Source organism: Silene latifolia, chromosome 3 (assembly GCF_048544455.1).
Source record: "Silene latifolia isolate original U9 population chromosome 3, ASM4854445v1, whole genome shotgun sequence".
Taxonomy (NCBI): domain Eukaryota; kingdom Viridiplantae; phylum Streptophyta; class Magnoliopsida; order Caryophyllales; family Caryophyllaceae; genus Silene; species Silene latifolia.
The window spans coordinates 20,442,781-20,461,262 of record NC_133528.1 but is presented as its reverse complement, the minus strand read 5'-3'; the positions used below and the strand labels follow the sequence as shown (position 1 = coordinate 20,461,262).

The 18,482-nt window shown below is 35.3% G+C and overlaps 2 long non-coding RNA genes across 2 annotated transcripts; one reads left to right on the top strand and one right to left on the bottom strand.

Annotated features, from left to right (window-relative positions):
- Positions 1 to 8,762: 8,762 nt before the first annotated feature.
- LOC141645988 (uncharacterized) lies at positions 8,763 to 13,732 on the top strand. The gene is made up of 3 exons (XR_012545253.1): positions 8,763 to 8,914; positions 9,653 to 9,713; positions 13,531 to 13,732. It is a non-coding gene; the product is annotated as an uncharacterized LOC141645988 (long non-coding RNA).
- LOC141645987 (uncharacterized) lies at positions 10,950 to 12,238 on the bottom strand. The gene is made up of 3 exons (XR_012545252.1): positions 12,118 to 12,238; positions 11,546 to 11,621; positions 10,950 to 11,187 (listed from the first exon to the last, which is right to left on the bottom strand). It is a non-coding gene; the product is annotated as an uncharacterized LOC141645987 (long non-coding RNA).
- Positions 13,733 to 18,482: the final 4,750 nt, after the last annotated feature.

Genomic DNA, 18,482 nt, shown 5'->3' with positions numbered 1-18,482 from the left:
ATCTACCCCGATTGCACTCAAACTTAAAGCTATTCCGCTTCAAGAGTTTATATGTTCTATCTCACAGGTTTACAGAGTCTTTGAATCTCAAGGGTTCACTTAATGAACATGAAGATCACGATTAAGACTTAAACACGAGAATCATGAAACAAACTCATTATGTCACAGTGCAGCGAACTGATACTTGGAAGTTTACGGCTTTTTGAAAACAAATGAAGACTTTTAAAATCTGAAAAAGTTTTTGCAAATGCTTAAAGAACAAGACTTTAAATGCACAAATGTTTTGTAAGGGTTTACAATAAATGCTTTAGAAAGTCTTGAGAAATAAATGAAGCTAAGGCAAACTATTTATATTGGATTTGATCCTCTAAGAAGTACACCTTAGGTTAATTAAATCCAATATAAAATAGATAGCCTTTGAGTGATGGTAAGTGTTAGGCTTTAGACTTAAAGCACAAGTCTTTAATCAAAATCAGAAAACTCTTCCCAAAACACTCAACATGTGACATTTTACCAAATTGGCAAAAAACTTTTCTAGCTTTAAAACTTTGACAAGTTCAACTTACCGTTTTGGTAAAAAGCAAATGCACAAATCTAGAGGATTTAACAATGGAGATTAGTGACTTTAATTTCAGATTTGTTTTCAAACTTTGATAGTTCAAATGTTAAAACTTTGAGAATGTGGAATTTGTAAAGATTTCAACACTTAAAGTTTTCGTATAAAAGTCCCTCCATACGATAGTATCAGAAACCACAGTGTAGTGCACTGTTGCATGGTTTTGTAGCCACTTGATGTAAATGATAATGTTACACTTAGCCCATGGTTAGTCGGTCTTTGGTCATTTCAACATAATTCATAATTTAAAAACATGATCAAGGTATGTGAAAGGGTCAACATGCTTGGCTAGGTAGATGATAAGTCCATTTTATATAAAGTTTAACTCCCTATTTTAGCTCGGTTTTATAATATTATTGCACTTATATTAGTGTATTTGTGAGCTAATCTCGTGTTCTAGGCGTTTTGCATGTATTCGTTACATTTTGTAGGAATTGGAGCTTTTATAGCTTTTTCCCGTCAAAATAGCAAACATCGGAGTTCACGAGGCTAAAGAAAGCAAGTTGTGACCATGAAAAGGTGTTTCGGGAAGTATAGGGGCATTTTGGGAAGAAATGGAAATTCCGAGCTCAAAACCAACTTGGGTTGGTGCAAGAATATTCAAGCTCAAATAAAGTCCAAGAAATTAAATGGATTTGCATGAGCTTTGGATGCTAAATGAAGCTCTTAAGATGCCCCCGGACCCTTAATCACGCATACATTGGATTCTACATTATCATAAAGCAAGAATTTAAGACGAAATTGAGAGAAGTGACTAAAACCACATGACCCCGATCGGGGTGTGGTGTCCTCGATCGGGGTGACCTTTGCATTGATTGTTTACGTTTCGTCCTTTGGTCCTATATAAAGGGTGTTGCATTCCGTCATTTGGACAATCCCCATTACGTTCTAGTTCACAAAATCCTCTAAAATTCAGATTAGTTTTAGTTATTAGGTTAGGTCTAGATTAGTTTAGTCTTTATTTATGTTGTTTACATTTCCTTTAAACATTTCAAGTTATAATTCAATTTCTATTACAAGTTATTTACATTTCATTCTTTATTCTTCATTTGCAAGTTCTTTTATTATCAAGTAATTTCACTTCTTGCATTACTTTTATTATTCAATTGTCATTAGATAATTTACATTATGCCTGAGTAATTTCCTTAATCTAGGGATTAAGGAAGCAATGCTAAATAACTAATCACAATTGTTAAAATGAGATGTCACGATATCAAACAATAGTTTCTATAACATGTTTGCATTATATTGTTTAATCTTTGGTTATTGGCCGTAATCATAGATTAAGTTTGTGAATTCATTCTATTAGTCGAGAGGCACAGAATTAAATTAGACTAAACATGCTATAGTAGAACGACCTAGCCATATCGAGAGATCGTTAGGACCCGATCTATGGTCGACGCTAATATCGAGAGATGGGTGTCTAAAGGCCTAAACAATTTATCATTATCAATGCATTTCTAAATTAACATGACTAATTAGTAATTTGCATGTGTAACCCGACTTCCCTAGATGCTTTCTTTATTATTGTTTTTATTTTATTTGTATAACCAACCAACCAACCAACAACCAACAAACCGACCTCGATAGAATTCAATCCATAGCAACTTGTTTAGCAAACTCTCATCTCCTTGTGATTCGACCCCTATTACTGCATTCATTTGTATTTAGGGAATTTATCTTTGTTAGGTACACAACAAGCCTATCAGTAGAACATCTAATCATGGAAGCTAAGACATAACCACGATGAACGTTAGCCTAAGAGTTACGAGATCACACATAAGCACGTTAGAACTACTTCCCCCTCTTGACATCATCAAGGAGGGATATAATAAAACATGTTCAAACTAGCTACACGATTCAAACCACATGTAAATATTATTCGAGCAAAATAAAAAACATCCAATGTTGCAAGAGAGTTCAACAAACATTAAGCCAAGGGAATGAGGAATAAAGGGATTAGGGAGGCAACTGTTTAGGCCTTGTCTTTCGGATTTTTGTCATCAAGGCGTTCAAAGATGTCCTCATTCATGGTACGGAGATCAGTCACTTCATCCCTAAGCTTTGCATTTTCCTTGATTAAGTGATTCACAAGCCCAACAAGTTGATCCAACTTGGCAACAACCACTCCCTGATCAACAGTTGACCCAACTGTTGCATCACCTGCACCTTTATTTTTCCTCATCAATTTCCCATTTCGAATTTCCATATTCATCCGAGAAAGTAGATCCAGAGTTATTTCATCACTCAATTTTTCAATGGCGGGACTTTCTTTCATCACTAAGCCTTCATTCATAAAGATAATAGAGAGCCATGTGCCATATGGTACCATGACATTCTTGTCAAAGTTGTCATTTTGGAATTCGGTGGACATCTCTTAAATTCGGTGGAACATAAGACGAGGAAGGTTAATTGGTTTGTGTTTAACGATGTGATGAATAAGGAGAATGTCAAGGAGATAGCATCTCCCTCGATTGTTATTGCTTGGGATAAGGTTGCGAAAAACTAGGTTAAAGATGAACCTAATTGGTGCGGTTAATTAAAGGGCATAAATATTGGTTGGGCCATTATCATCGTGAGGTGGAAGAACTTTCATGACTTGGGTGGAGGTAACATCATCAATCTCACCTCAGTCACGCTTTGGGTAAGTGGTAAGCCCGACATCACATACTTCAAGGTGGGCAGCAAGTTGTTAAACAGTTAAGATAAAAGATTTTTGGTTAATGTAAGCTGGAAGGGTTCCAAGTGCAACATCGACTCTGACTGTGGCATAGAATTGAATGATCTCAGATAAATACATAGGGCTGTATTTATCCAATAGATTCACCCAACCCTGAGTATACATGGCTTCTTTGAAATATTTGAAAGCATGAGAAGTATCATACCAAGATTTCTTGTACCTCCTTCCACTATGGAAGCAACAGATGAGCATACCGTGACATAGCTTGAGTACATCTTCTGGAAGATCAAGTGAGTTGATGTGATTAAGAACATCATTCTTGAACGATTCTCCATATGATGACACAACAAGGTCCATGCATGTGTTGAGAGGCACCTTTGTTTCAATTATTTCATCCTCATTAACCACACCTTCCTCTAAACCGGGTCGGGTATGGTCCGTGGGTACCTAGGCTTTTTGGGTGCCCGAGGTTTTGACCCGGATCCTTTCTTCTTTTGCCGCCGGTTTGGGTTTTGGAGGAGATGATTCAGGTGTCACTTCATCATCATCACTAAAAATCTCCACCATTTTCCTTTTGGATCGGGTCGTAGAGGAAGGCTTTGAGAACAGTGGGTCAAAGCCATCATCAATCACTTCCTCGGCATTACCTTGATAATCACCATCTTCAACATTGATGATATTTTCAACATGCATCCCCTTTGTTGCATCATCTTTAGGAGGTTCATCAATGTTTTCGGCTTTATCACCGATTTCTTTTTCTCTTTCATTTTCTAATTCCTTTAGAATTACACCAACTTCATCAATCTTTTCTTTTTCTCCCTCAACATCCTTGATATCCTCATCAATTCCAACTTCATCATTTTTCTCTTTTTCGTGCTCATTTTTCTTTTCATTTTCTTTTGATTCTTCCTCTTTTTTTTTATTCTCCCTCTTTTTCTTTTGGTTCTTTCTCATGAAGTTCCCCTTTTTTCTCTTCTTTCTTATCACTCAAGTGTCCCTTTTCTCCTTCTTCTTTTTCACGCAGCTTCTCAATTTCCTCCTCCTTTTCAATTGTTCCCACTTTATTAGTTTGCATGGTAGTGGGTTCCTCCTTATCAGTATCAACATCAACCTCTGGATTCAACTGTAGCGAGATCGGAGTCTCCTTCCATGACCTCCTCTGTCGCATCCACCACCTCTTTTAGCAGTTGTTTTCTTTCGTGCAACGGTGGACTTGGCAGTAGCAGGAGCGGTTACATCAGTGTTTGCAGCGGATTTTGGAGCCATTTTTCTATTTGCAATATATTTGGGATTGAACGTGTTTCTTAAGTTGAGAATTTCTTTGGAATATTTTGGTTTGGAGGGCATTTCTGAGTATAAGAAGGGTGAGGCACTTTTGACGGTGTAATACTCGGATAATTTGGGACCCACAAAGGACCTAGGGACACGTGAGGGAACCCACATATACTCGAAAATAAAGGATGACCCCTCCTACGAGACCAAGTAAGACCTAACCTAGACCTAGTAGACTTCCAGTGGACCGAGTAGAACTCTAGGTAGACCAAGTGAGTTGGCACTCGGTCGAGTTATGGTATACTCGACCAAGTGAGTGTCACACGGTCGAGTGGTGCTGAGCTGTACCCGAGAAAGGATATTTCGGGATTTCATCCCATCCAAACTCTATCCCCTTCATTCTTCTTCTTCTTCTCCTTTCTTACTCTAAAATAGTCTCCCCTCTCTCTAAAATGCTCCCAATGCCCCTCCCTTGGCCTTCAAGCTTGGATTAATGGAGGAACACCTCTCCTAATTTCCGATATACCTTTGTAAGTAGAAATCTCACCTTTTCCTCTTTGTCTTATGAGTAATCTCGAGTTAGGGTTTACTAAGAAATATTAATTAGTATTTAGTTATGTAAAATGAGTAATTAGTGACTAATAATAAGGGATTTTATGTTGTATTATAGTATAGAGTGGTTTGTGATAGTTATTATATGTTTTATGTAGGATGAGACGGTTTTATGAGGTGGATACTTGGTGATTTCGATTAGCTTATGGATTATGCGAAAAGGTAGGTTATCCTACTCGATTTCAATATTCTGTATGCATATTTGCGTGTCTTTCCCCACTAGTGCATTCATGAGTCGGTTAGTATGTATGTGGGATTGAATTCATGAATTTGGTTGTATGTTAAATTTTGTTCTTCCATTAGTCATATATGATTGTGATTGTATTTGGGTGGAGGTCTTTGGTGGTGATACTTGATTGTTGAGGAGACGTAAGATGGTTGGGAAACCGTCTTGCACTCGGGTCGCCCCTTGGAGCTTCCCACTCCAAGGGGGATGTGCACATTAATGACTTGAGTCACGAAGGGACTCGTGTGGTTGAGGCACAACGTCTGGCAGGGGATCCGGTTGGCTTCCGGACCCGGTACGTCTGGGCGTGTCCCGGTACCTTTGTGTGAGGTGTGGTGTCGTGGGCGTGTCCTTGGCACTGGTGGTTGTGGGTACGTCTAGGCATGTCCTGGTACTAGTATGGTGATTGCATAGTCTAGCCTCATTCACATAATTATGTCGCGTCTACACTTATCGAGTCATGTCTTATGTTTGTGTATTAAATCTGACTTTGGTTGTGTCCGTGTAAATGTCACCTATTTCCGGAGTGGCCTGTATCGATCCATATGATATTTCCGATCATATGGGGAGAATTTATGTACAGGTTAGCTTTGGTAGTATGCGAGAGAAGGGACGAGCCGTGATGACATTCGAGCCGAGTATAGTTGATTAGATTAGTCTTGTAGTCATGAGTTGTATTATTCATTTCATTTATTCACTTATGTTATGTAATCCACTAAATATTTCATTTATGTTAATTGTTTCTAAATTGCAACTCCAATTTCACTACCTCGGGAAACCGAGAAGGTAACATCTCTCAATTACCTTGGCCGGGTAATAAGGGGGTGCTACAAAGTGGTATCAGAGCTTTGATTTTGGAACCTAAACGAATGAACCAAATTGAACCTAGGTGTGTCTAATAAAATGAACCCAACATGAGTACAATATGAGATCTGTTTTGGATGAGTGGGTGTCCTTATATCAAAACTAATGCTTATTCTCTCGGTTGGTCACAATGTTGTGTGATTGCATGAATGATATGGTTGTGGTTAGACCCTTGCATGCTATGAATTTCACATGTGTATAGAAGTTGAATGCTTAGATTAGTGTGAGTAGCATGTTTGAGAAATGGTTAACATGTGTTGGTAGACGGATAATGGTTTCAATCTTTGCATCACATTGTGTGTTAATTGAATGCCTATTAGTGTCATTGATCATGTATGATTAGTATTGGATGCCAGTGGAGTAGCCACTAGTGCTATGGTAGTGCACCATAAACGGTGAGTAGAATGACGTATGAACTAACTCGGGACGAGTCAACGATAGACGGTGGACTCCCGAACCTTGTATTATCTTGCAGGAAACCCATCGATAAGATTTTATTGAGAATTTAAACCTAACGGAATCACTTGACCGAGTGCGAGTACCAACTCGGCCGAGTAAGCAAGCACTCGACCGAGTGGACCCTTGACTCGACAGAGTGGACCCAATTCCAGGAGGTAATACATTCAGAAAAAACCCGCCACTCGATCGAGTGGGTCATCCACTCGACCGAGTGGAGTCGTACTCGACCGAGTGGGTTCACACGGGTTGAACTACTCGGCTAAAAGCCCTTATTTCCCCCCAATTCTTCACTCTTATCTTTATATCTCCATAAACCATATCTTCATCTCTTTCTTCACCAAAATTCCCCAAAAACCTCCACTGTTGTTCTATTTTGCTTGGAATTCATCCAATTACTCCACTTTTCTCACCTAAGTCCACTAATTGGTCAAGGTAAGCTTATTCATCTTCTTCCATCTTTTCCCCAATTTGAGTTTTCTTTAGATCTACTCTTAAATCCTTTGAATTTTGTTAATTAGTTGTTCATTTTGCTTAATTCATGATACTAGTGAGATTTTTACACCATTTTTGTTGATAAAAATCAAATTTTTGGGATGAAATTTTGTCCAACATTGTTGAGCTCGAAAATGGTGTTCTTGAGTCAATAATGGGATTTTGTTGATTGTTGTTGTCTCTAATTGGACAACAAAGGCTTAACCTTTGTTGTCATGAACGGATCTTGTTTGTAAACTTCTGCAGGTATTGATTATTCGAAGGCATTATTGAGAATGAAAGCAGAGAAATGAGAACTTATTTACGAGATGTATCGGAAACACTCACAGGCTGTCGGTTTCAGCATTAAGAAAGTAACATATCGCAGAGCCAACGGGCCTGGCACACCCGAAGTCGAGAGATACTTTGTATGCTCATGTGAAGGGAAACATGAGAATGGTAGTAGGCTAGTTCAAAGTCTTTAATTATGAACCGTCTTAGATAAAAAATTTTACCATTTTACAATATGTAACCATATTAACCAGAGTAAGTAACCATTTTATGATATGCTTTGATTAGATTTGATTAAAATAGTGATATGGGTGTATGTTTAAAAAATGTTACTAACTCATTTAGGATATGTGAATACAAATGGTGACATGAGAGTATGTATGTAAAATGTTATCACGTTAGTCTGAAGACATAACCATTTTACAAGATGTTTTACAATATGTAAGAATTTTAGTCAGAATGTTACCATATTAGTCAGTGTATGTAACCATTGTACATTACGTTTATTTTGAATTGAAAGCATCTCAATCTGGTAACATATAAGGATACAAATAATGACATGGAGTATTTGTATTATATGTTATCATGTTAGTCGAAATATGTAACAATCTTACAATATGTTTGATTTAATTTAAAGGATCTTGAAATAACGACATATATGAATACAAATGGTGACACAAGAGTTTGTTTACGAAATGTTACCATCTTAGTCAGAATAGTCATTGTACAAAATATTTTACACTACATAACCATATTAGTCAGTGTATGTAACTATTGTATAAAATGTAACCATATTAGTCGAATGTTGTCATATTACTTATTAGTCAGTGTATGTAATCATTGTAAAGTATGTTTGATTATAATTGAAAGAATCTTAAACTGGTGAGTGGTGAATATGTAATCATATAAGCTCTGAATGTTGCTAACAAATGCGTTCTACTAATTATATCACTTTCAGGAACTCTCTATTAGTATTATTGTAACATCCCCGTTATTTTCCGGATTTGTTTATAAAGCACTACTTTATCATTCTTTATTGATTTTTTTTCTTTTGGATTTTAAATCGGAAACCTTAAAAAAATAATAATAATATTAAGTTTTATAAATGTCATGAATAATAATAAAACTATTTTGGTTCTTTTGAAAATAAATCAATTTAAATAATTTTCGATTATTTTCCTCTTTTAGAATTCGACTCGGGCTTTGACCCAACTTATGACTTAATGAAATAAACGACTTTTACTAAAACCTAATACGGTGCCCTCCCCTTACACAACGTTTCCTATTTGAACTCCTTCACAAGGCTAACCCATCTTTCTCCAAGCTTGTTTTCCTATTCTCCACATCGAGATTGTCGATCCCATCATAATTTCAACCACGGTTTTGATCATCCTTCTATTTTTCCTTTGGTATTATATAAATGGTAAGTATTTTCCTTGATACTCCGTATTACTTTACTCGGTTTGTAAATCGAATTTCGTTTAGTAAGTACCAAAATTGCCCATATACTATCACAAGTTGCCCGTTTTTTGTATGGATTACTGGCTATTAGTTGTACCGTCAATAATAATAATGACCGAATTTCATGAGATTAGAATTTATGTACGGTGCGGGGTGTGTTGGTAAGAGAGTAGAGTTTGCAGGATAATTGGTGACTTTGGTTGCAAAAGTTCACGTGTGAATTATTTGGTGGGTTTTGGTAATTCATTAAATTGTTCATATACTACTAAGTGTTATGGTTTTCATTATAATAATGATGATAATGGTAATATTTGATTCTAAGTTCTTGTTGATTGGTGCATCATGGGTCAATAATTGGTTGATTATCGATTAGGCCTAGATATTGAGATGGAAATGGTTTACAGTAAGCAAACTTTGTTGCAAATGAGGCTTGTTATCTTGAATTTATCATGGTGATTTAATATGGGTTTCAAGTAATTTGGAAATTTGGTTGTTGCTATTAGTAATTTAGGAATTGGGATTAATTCGATGAGTGAACATCGTTGGATGTGTCTATAGTACTCCATAGTTAGTAAGGTGTAAGAGGAACTATAAGAGTAATTTAGTGAGTGTTTTAGTTAATAGGTCTTATGTATTAAGCTAGGGTCATTTGAATGAGTAACGAGATTTGTTAACCCACTTTATATTATACTACATGTAGTTGGTGGATTTGAGAAGAAAGACCTTTTGGATTGAGCTAATTTGATTTGCTATCTCGAGAGGTAAGGACTTTTACTCTTTTTAAAATTAAGAGCATGTTTGGTTTAACACTTAAAGAGTTTTTACATACTTTTGGTAACGATGAATTTATATTAGCATTTCTGAATTTTTTAAATATTGTTCTATGTGACCATGGGTCACCAGTTGGAAATTATTTGGCGCAAGCCGCCTTGGTGATTATGTAGCAGAATCTGGGAGTTCTGTTGGTCTAGCAGGTTCTAAGGTGCGTCTAAGATGTCCCTGGGATTACGTCCCGAAATCTGAACTCTTGGCCCGAGTTCCATTTGGGTGGGGTTTGACCGGCCCCCACTCGCTAGGGGGTTAGACTTTCTCCTTTGGCAGCCTCATCCTACTGACTGCCCAAATGTGAGAGATGCGCATTCTTATAAGTCTGACCAAGCACATGTGATACCTCTAGACCGTGTCAAGGGTAGGAGCTTGGCACACAGGTGGTGAAAGTTTTGGTTTTGGATGTTTTGAAAATTGCTGTTGGAAATGCTGTCTTCGGAATATTATTTTATTCTTATTCAATCTTATTTGATTAATTTATCTTTGTAAACTTAACATTGTTTATTATTTCCTTAAAACTCAGCTTTGCTGACGTCCTTATGTTTTGGGTCGTTCCACTACAAGGGAAAATCAAAATAGAGACTGAATATTCTGTAGCAAACCATCAATTTTCGGTAGCTAATTTGGTTAGAGACGGAGTTGGATACAGAATTTGATCCGTAGCTAAACAGCTCGTCGCTAATTTAGAGACGAAATTAGCGACCATGTTTAGCGACAAACGTAGCGACTGAGTTGCTAGTAGCTATAGTAGCTACACGTTTAGCTACTAATATTGTAGTAGATATATTAGAGACTCATTCGATAAGGTAGCTAAAATAGCTACACACATAGCGACTAACATGTTAATAGCTAAATTAGAGTCAAACTATTTGGTAGCTAAACATTTCACAATTAGAGACCGTTTTTTATTAGTAGCTAAATACAATTGAAATTAGATACGGATTTGATTCTCCTTATATTAGCTAAAAACATTGGTAGCTAACGTAGCTGTATCAATTGAATTATTAATAGCAAAATCATTTATCACATTCACCGGTGCTACTATATCGACCAAGATTATATGCTTAATAAAAAAGAAGATATTTCATAAATGTGTGGTTAATGTACAAACATTTCGTATAATATCTTAATTTTCTCTGAAAGAATAGAAAGAAATACATAATGCTTAATATATATTTTTAACAAGAACAAAAAAATATACTCCATGGACAAATAAGTCTACTCTCCCCTACATAAGTGTGGCACTCTATAAGCATCTTTGACATGCGAGCCATTGTTTTCTTTAAAACCAGCCTCTTTCTTTCATTCTCTTTTACTGCTTCAATTGTTGCAGTGTAGCCTTGAAATTGTCTCATGTAGTCTTGAGTTTCTCTTCTAATTATATTATGGAGTAGAACTGTAGAACGTCTGAAAGAGATAATTCAACATGTTAAAATCTTGAAATATGAGACCAAATATATAAAAAAAAAAATGGAGAATATACAACTAATTAGCGAGGTATGGGGATACCTATTTACACATGGTCATTTCAACAAACACCTTCTATACAACCATTAGAAACTAAATGGACAAAATCCTAAGATCTACCTATGGAAATGTAAAGTAACTCACCCATCAAGTATAAACATGACATTGAAAGCAAAGAAAAGCGGGTATGAGTGCCGTCACTAAAATCAAATATCCAGAAAGTAGTAAAACATTCATTAAAAAAAAAACATCATATTCATGAAAACAAAGCAAGCAAACACCCAAAGGAGACATTTACATCGTCTTAGTTTTACTGCTCTAGTGATCGTCGTCAACGCTGCAAGAGTCTGCTTCCAGGTCGCTGACTCCGTCACCTTCACCGTGAGAAAAACTTAGGGTCCGTTTGGATACAATTTTAGGAGGGAAAGGGAGGGAAGGGGGAGTGAGGGGAGGTGAAGGGAGGGGAGAGAAGGGGAGGGCAAATGGAATGTGGATGTTTGGATAACAAAAATTATGAAGGGAAATGGAAGGGGAGGAAGGAGGGAGATGAAGAATGGATGGAGGATTGAAGGATGGTGGTGGTATAATTAAAGTCCAAATAATGTTTTCTTTCCAAATCTTGCCACCCTTGGAAAGATTATAATTTGTTCTATAGGAGGGAAAATAAGTCCTCTCATTTCTCTCCCCTTCCATTTCCTTTCTCCCATATTTTTTATCCAAACAAAGGAAATTAAATCCCTCTCATTCCCTTCCCTCCCCTTCTCTCCAATTCCTTCAATCCAAACGGACCCTTAGTGTTAGATTAATGAAACACGCCACAATATAACTACATTTTTGCATTACAATTTACAACACAGTACGACGACTCACCGGAATGTGCTGGATTACAGACGAGAATTTTGGCTGAGATGAAAACGATGACGATTGATGGAAGCAAGAAGAAATGAAGGGAAGGAGTCGATTCGAACGAAATGAAGGGAAACTAAAGTTGCGCCGCAAAGGGCGGTTTCATTATGGAAAATGAGTGGGGGAACATGGGTTTGGTTTTAGGTTATTTTTATATTAATAATATATTATTTATTAAATTATTAAGTATTTGTCAAGTGACTCAAGTATATAGAAAACTTTAGTAATATTAATCACTAGTTTAAATGGTAGATACATCATGTAATTTTTATTTAAGACGGGACAAATATTAAGAATGAGACAACAGCGAAATGCATAGGCGATACAAAAGATTTGTCTTATATATTGAAGTGAGATGATATTTAACCCGTTTTAATTTTAACTGATAAATCCGTTTCAAGGGAGACTAACTGAAAAAAAAAATCAACAATGTAACTTAATAATCTCAAAACTCATTAATTCATAAAAGGGAATAAATGTTGAGCGTAACTCCTCACTTTAGCTACGCTACTGTAATAAAAGGGAATAAATATTATCGTGTTTTTACTTAGGTTCATGCTCTTTAATGTGGGAATCATCGTAAATTATTTACAAAAATAACTACGCGTTCAAGTGGTGAAAAACATAACTCACCATTAGAGTATGATCAAAATGCGCTGGAAAAGAACAATGTTAATTAATTTGTGGACCAAGCACATAATCTGACGAACTAACGTGAGTGACAATTTATAGTCGAGGGACTGGGTTAGGACTCGGTGTTACCACCTCACTATCGGACAACTACGTAGATGCAACTAAATTACACGAGTAAAGCGTAAAACACAACCCAGTAGGCAATAGCGATGACTTTAGCTACTAGTAATATATTTTGTCCGCCAAACTAGATACTCCGTTTGTCCCAATCATTTGTTTACCTTTTATATTCTTTGTGCGAAGTATTTTAATTAAAAGCAAACAAATGATTGAATTGAGAGAGTACTAATGAAATCACTAGTCTCTAAATTAGTCGCTATATGATATTACTATTAGCTACTTTGCTTTATTGGTGCAAGTAGCTAAAATAGCGACAGATGTAGCTACGAAATTACTTTGGTAGCCATAATAGAGACTAAAATAGACGCTTGTCTCTAGTTTAGTTGCGAAATCATATGATTAGCTACAAGCTTATCGATCGTAGCTAATTTAGAGACATCCTTAGCTACTGCCATACATTGGTATCCAAATTAGAGACTACTTAAATTGTAGGTCTCCAAAGTAGTCGCTAAATTAGATAACTAGCTACTATCTAATCATTTGTAGCTAAATTAGTAGCGAACCAACTCTTCTCTTGTAGTGTTCCCCCACTGGAACCTGTACCTATTTATGTTTTGGGTACAGTTGATAGGTACAATTGAGATGTTTGAGATGCTGCATGGGTGCATACTGGAACCGGGGATTATTTGAGCGAGGAAGGAGTTTGGCGTTTTGGACTTTAACTTATTTAATATTCGAGATTTTGATTTACTCGATTTATTTATTTGAGCTTGAATTTAACTGTTTTGAATTTTGTAAGACTTAAAACTTCCGCTGCAATGTTTTATTTAACATGTATTTCAGAAATCTATTTAATATTAATTTTCCGTTCTGTATTTACCTTGCACTTGGAATTGTAGCCAAGTGCGGAGTGACAGCTTTGAATTTTCTGTGGTTAGATCGTTACTATAGGTCACGAAAATTTAGGGCTGTTACAGTTGGTATCAGAGCTAAGGGTTTTCCAAAAGATAAGTTTTACAAAATTTGAAACAAAATAGTTTTATTAAAAAAAACGATGGATTTACAATTTTTTTATTTTTTATTTTAAATAATAATAATAATAATAATAAAAGAGAGTTGGGGGTTGGATGGTTGCATTGCATATGCATGTTTGATTTATTGTTACTTATTGTTATGTTTCTAATTATTGGCAAGTTGAATAAGTAAACATGTAGGTCATGCACCTTGTATATTGTTGTTATTACCTTTTGAGCTTTTGGAAGAGCATGGTGTGATATTTGCTTTCTGTCTTATGTTCACTGTATAGACTGCTGTGACTTAAGTATAAATTTATTTAGAGGAGATAGTATACTTATCTAATAATACATTGAGCTCTTAGAGAGGCGACGATTTAGTAGAACCTTTAAAATTGGGTCATGAAGGACCCTAAGGTAAATGGTTTTAGTTGCTTATATATGCCTATACATCTCGTAGTAATCATTTATACGAAGGTGAAATACATGTTGATTCCCTACCTGCCCACTTGAACATTTTATTAGAAGTAATATCATTACGTGAGGAAATGTAACCCTAACTGATGTGAGCAGACAAGCTTTTGAATAACTAGTATTGCAAATTGCCCTTAACTTTGGACTCGTAAGCTTAGTACGCATGGTGAAAAGTGGCTAGATTGTGAAAACCCCTTAATCTCAATTATTTGGTTATTAAGCTTAAAGATTGGGTTTCTGGTGTTGGTGACCTTGCTTGATCAAGAGATGCTCATTGTTCATTTCTTTCGGTATGCCGATTAAGAAAGTATAATAAGTGGTTATTCATGAACTATAGTAAAGAAATCTTGGAAACGTTTTCTACTTTGGATTTGGACTTTAATTCTTAATTTACTCTTTGTGGTATCTGTTTAGTATACATAGGTACAAGGCACATTTGGCAGAAACCACCATATTTTACTAAGTCATAAACTAAACTTGAGATTACTCTTGTGAGTTATAGTTGGCATGTCGAAGGATCTCATTCACATGGATGATAGTGAATAGGACTCTGTCTATTTACGCTTTTGACAAGTATTCAATTATGCATTAGTTTATGTATTAAGTATTGTGGTGAAACTTAGTGTAATGCAAGAGTGACCGAAGATTGTGTTAATTATGGTATAAGTTAAAGATGGGATGAATTTGGGTACACAAAACCCATGAATACCAAAGTCAGTTTGTGGGTAAATGTTTGGAAAAAAAGGGGTGTATTATACTTGATTGATTAAAGCAAGTTATAGAAAACAAGTGAGCACTTGAAGTAATAGGCTGTAAAACGTACAGTAGACGGCGAAGTGGACGGATATTTTGGCAAACCTGTGTGTATTAGTAAATACATACGGAATTAAATCAAGGAAACTTATAGTATATCATGTCTGGAGTCGGTTTCTTAGGAAATTCTAGTTCAAGTAAGAAGTCCAAAGTTCTGCTACGATGAAAATGGAGCTAGTAAGTGAGAAATAATGAAATATGTGCAAGGTATTTCCGGAGTTTAATAGTCCCTAGAATGCAGAATGCATCTACTGTAAGACTTTAGTATTTGTAAAAAAAAAAAAAAAGGGTAGTATAATTATAAAAATTGGTTTTTGACCACACGTAATATATCCATCCATTAGAGTGTTAAATTGAGCTTATGGGAAACCTATATGCAAAGAAAGTAAAGGATACAATGAAAAAGAGCTTCGTTATAGACAGAATTTCAGGACCTTGGAACCATACAGGGCAATGATAATATGTAAATAAGGCTCGGACTCTAGTTTAATGCCAAATTGGATGAACTTTTGGATGTGGGCACACACCTTTGGGTTATACGAGAACGTGGAAAAGGGTGAGTTTGCGCACTTACAATAGGAGAACATTTGTGAATTGGATCGAGCAACTTAAAGATGACATATCTCGAATGTTTATTTTATGGTTAAGGAGGCCAGAGATAATAATGATAATAATAATGATAATGTTGGGTAGGTTGATTGTTCTCTTGAATCCTAGAATACGTAGATGATGCACGTTTTAAATTGGGAATGAGTTAAGTATAGATGGGCTAGTAGGTACAATTTTATAATCGTCAGAGAAAAATTGTTATATAAGTCAATCAGGGACTCTGAAAGAATGGAGAATGAGACACTCCTACGATTGGATTTTAATATGAATACGAGAGCGAAGGTGATGAGATTAAGAGATTAAGAGATACTTACTAAACATTGAGTGGAGTGCTCACTGGATAAATGAATTACAATAATGGTGCAAAAAAAAAAAAAAAAAAAAAAAAAGTGGTCTCAGGATGGTGTGTAAAATGCGAATGGGTAATAATATGTTACTCGTGTATATTTGAGTAGATGAATTTTCGTTGAGCCGTGATACATGATTGAAGTTGTCACCAGGGTGATCGTATTCAATATAAATCGAAAATAAGGATATGGGATTTAAGGCTCCGGATTGAGATTATAGATTAGAAGGCTTGCGGTTGTCGTTGAAGAGTCTATTGATCCAAAATACTCAAGAGGGGGGGTGAATTGAGGATTTAAAACTTTTTGAAAGCTTTTTCGATTATGCTAATGTAATTGATTATTTAAAGTTTATTGATTAAACTTTAACTAATCAACTAATGAAGGTAAACGTAATAAACGAAACAAACGAAAGAACGAAGAGACACAGGGTTTTTGAAGTGGTTCAGTTTCACAAGTCGAAACCTACGTCCACTATTCTCGATTAATAAATTTAGTACCTTTCTACAGATTACAAATTTACTAACCCAACTCGTACAACTAACTCTAGTTGTAACTCAATGAGTACCGTTAAATACTCGAGTGACTAACTTACGCTAATAAGAAAGCACTAATGATTCTAACAAAGGTTCACGTTAATGAACAAGTAATAAATCAATTATGCACTATTATCTTATAACGATAAATGAAGAATGAGTATGCGAGTTTTATAACACACGACCTTTCAAAATAACAAAACGGTTTGTCTGTTTAAAACACACGGTTTTGCTTTGTAAAGATGAAAACAATTTTTATGCTTAAGGTCTCTATTTTAGATGTTGTAAATAGCAAAGTATTTATAGGAGAAAGAAGAGTAGGCTACACGGTTTGTCAAACCCTAATAGCCGAAATATTAAGATATAAAAACAAATTATATCTTCTTATTATCTCTTTCCTAAAAGTCTTAAAAGATAAAAAAGAATATTCTAAAAGATAGAATATAATCTTTCCAAATATTATCTTTACTATAAATTCTAAGATTATGATAAGATTTCCTAAAACAAGAATATCTTTTACCATAAACAAATATATTAAGTAAGATATATAAGATATGTAAAGATATTATTATAGAATAAAATATTTACCTAATATACCCTAGGTAACACGAGATGTCACGGCTCATGTGCCTCGTGACTCGTGCAAACCCTAGTCTTAACATATGATTAGAATTTAGGTTTTAAGAGAGGCTATACATAAACCTTAATTAGTAGCAAGGTCCAACTCATAAGTTGATCCATCAAGACTACCAATTAACGTTTACTATAAAACCGGACTCCTCACTAAACCGGGCTTTATAATATAAATACTTTTATTAAAACATTTAAAACAAACTTTAAACAATTAAAAAACAATTTTCGAAACAATTATAAGTCGTGTATAAAAACTCAGCATTTCAATGTTATAGTAGAAGAGCTATAACATTGAGCTCTTTTACTAGTAATGTTATAGCTGCAAAGCTATAACTTTACTAATCAAGAAACTCATTCTTGATTACCATTACGAGATAATCACCTATACTATTCTAATCTTCAAGGAGATCTTCGAGTATAGACTACGTCATCATCCAAGCTTGATTAAACTTTAGACGAACTTCGTCTTCACATAGTTCTTGAATGAATCTTGAATCGTTTGATCTTGAACGAAGGCTCTTGAACTTCTTACGCAATTGTCACATTCTTCTTTGTTGCTCATAATAGGTTAGTTCTAAAATACTTAACAAATTATTACACGCAACAAGTATATAAAATGTAAAACACCTTGACATCATCAAAACATAAACATATAAACTATATGGTTCAACAAATTCCCCCTTTTTGATGATGGCAAGTCTCCTAAAATTTTGACTAAGTAAAAAGTTCCCCCTCAATATAATACCGTTATCTTGATAATAAAGATTAACGCAAGATCAAGACAATTTTTCAGAAACCGAAACTTAAGGACTTTAAGAGACAATTGGTCTTGACAAGGAGCAAGCTTAGGTAGATGCTTACTAGAGACGTTCTTTCCCCCTCTTGACATCATCGAAAAGTTAAGAACAAATCAAAAATGACTAGAATAATATAAGACGAGACAAGAGATAAAAACGCCATAAGAAATAAAAACAACACGCAAGACTATAAGCATCCAAAAGGTAATTATCATACAAACTAGGAATTAAACATGTAAAAGCCAAAGTGGGCCGAATTAACACATGTCTAATGAAACACTTGGGCCATAACCTCAAGTGCATTGCCAAAATGGGCCGAATAAGAAGTTTGTTAAACACACCATGAAAAGAAATAAA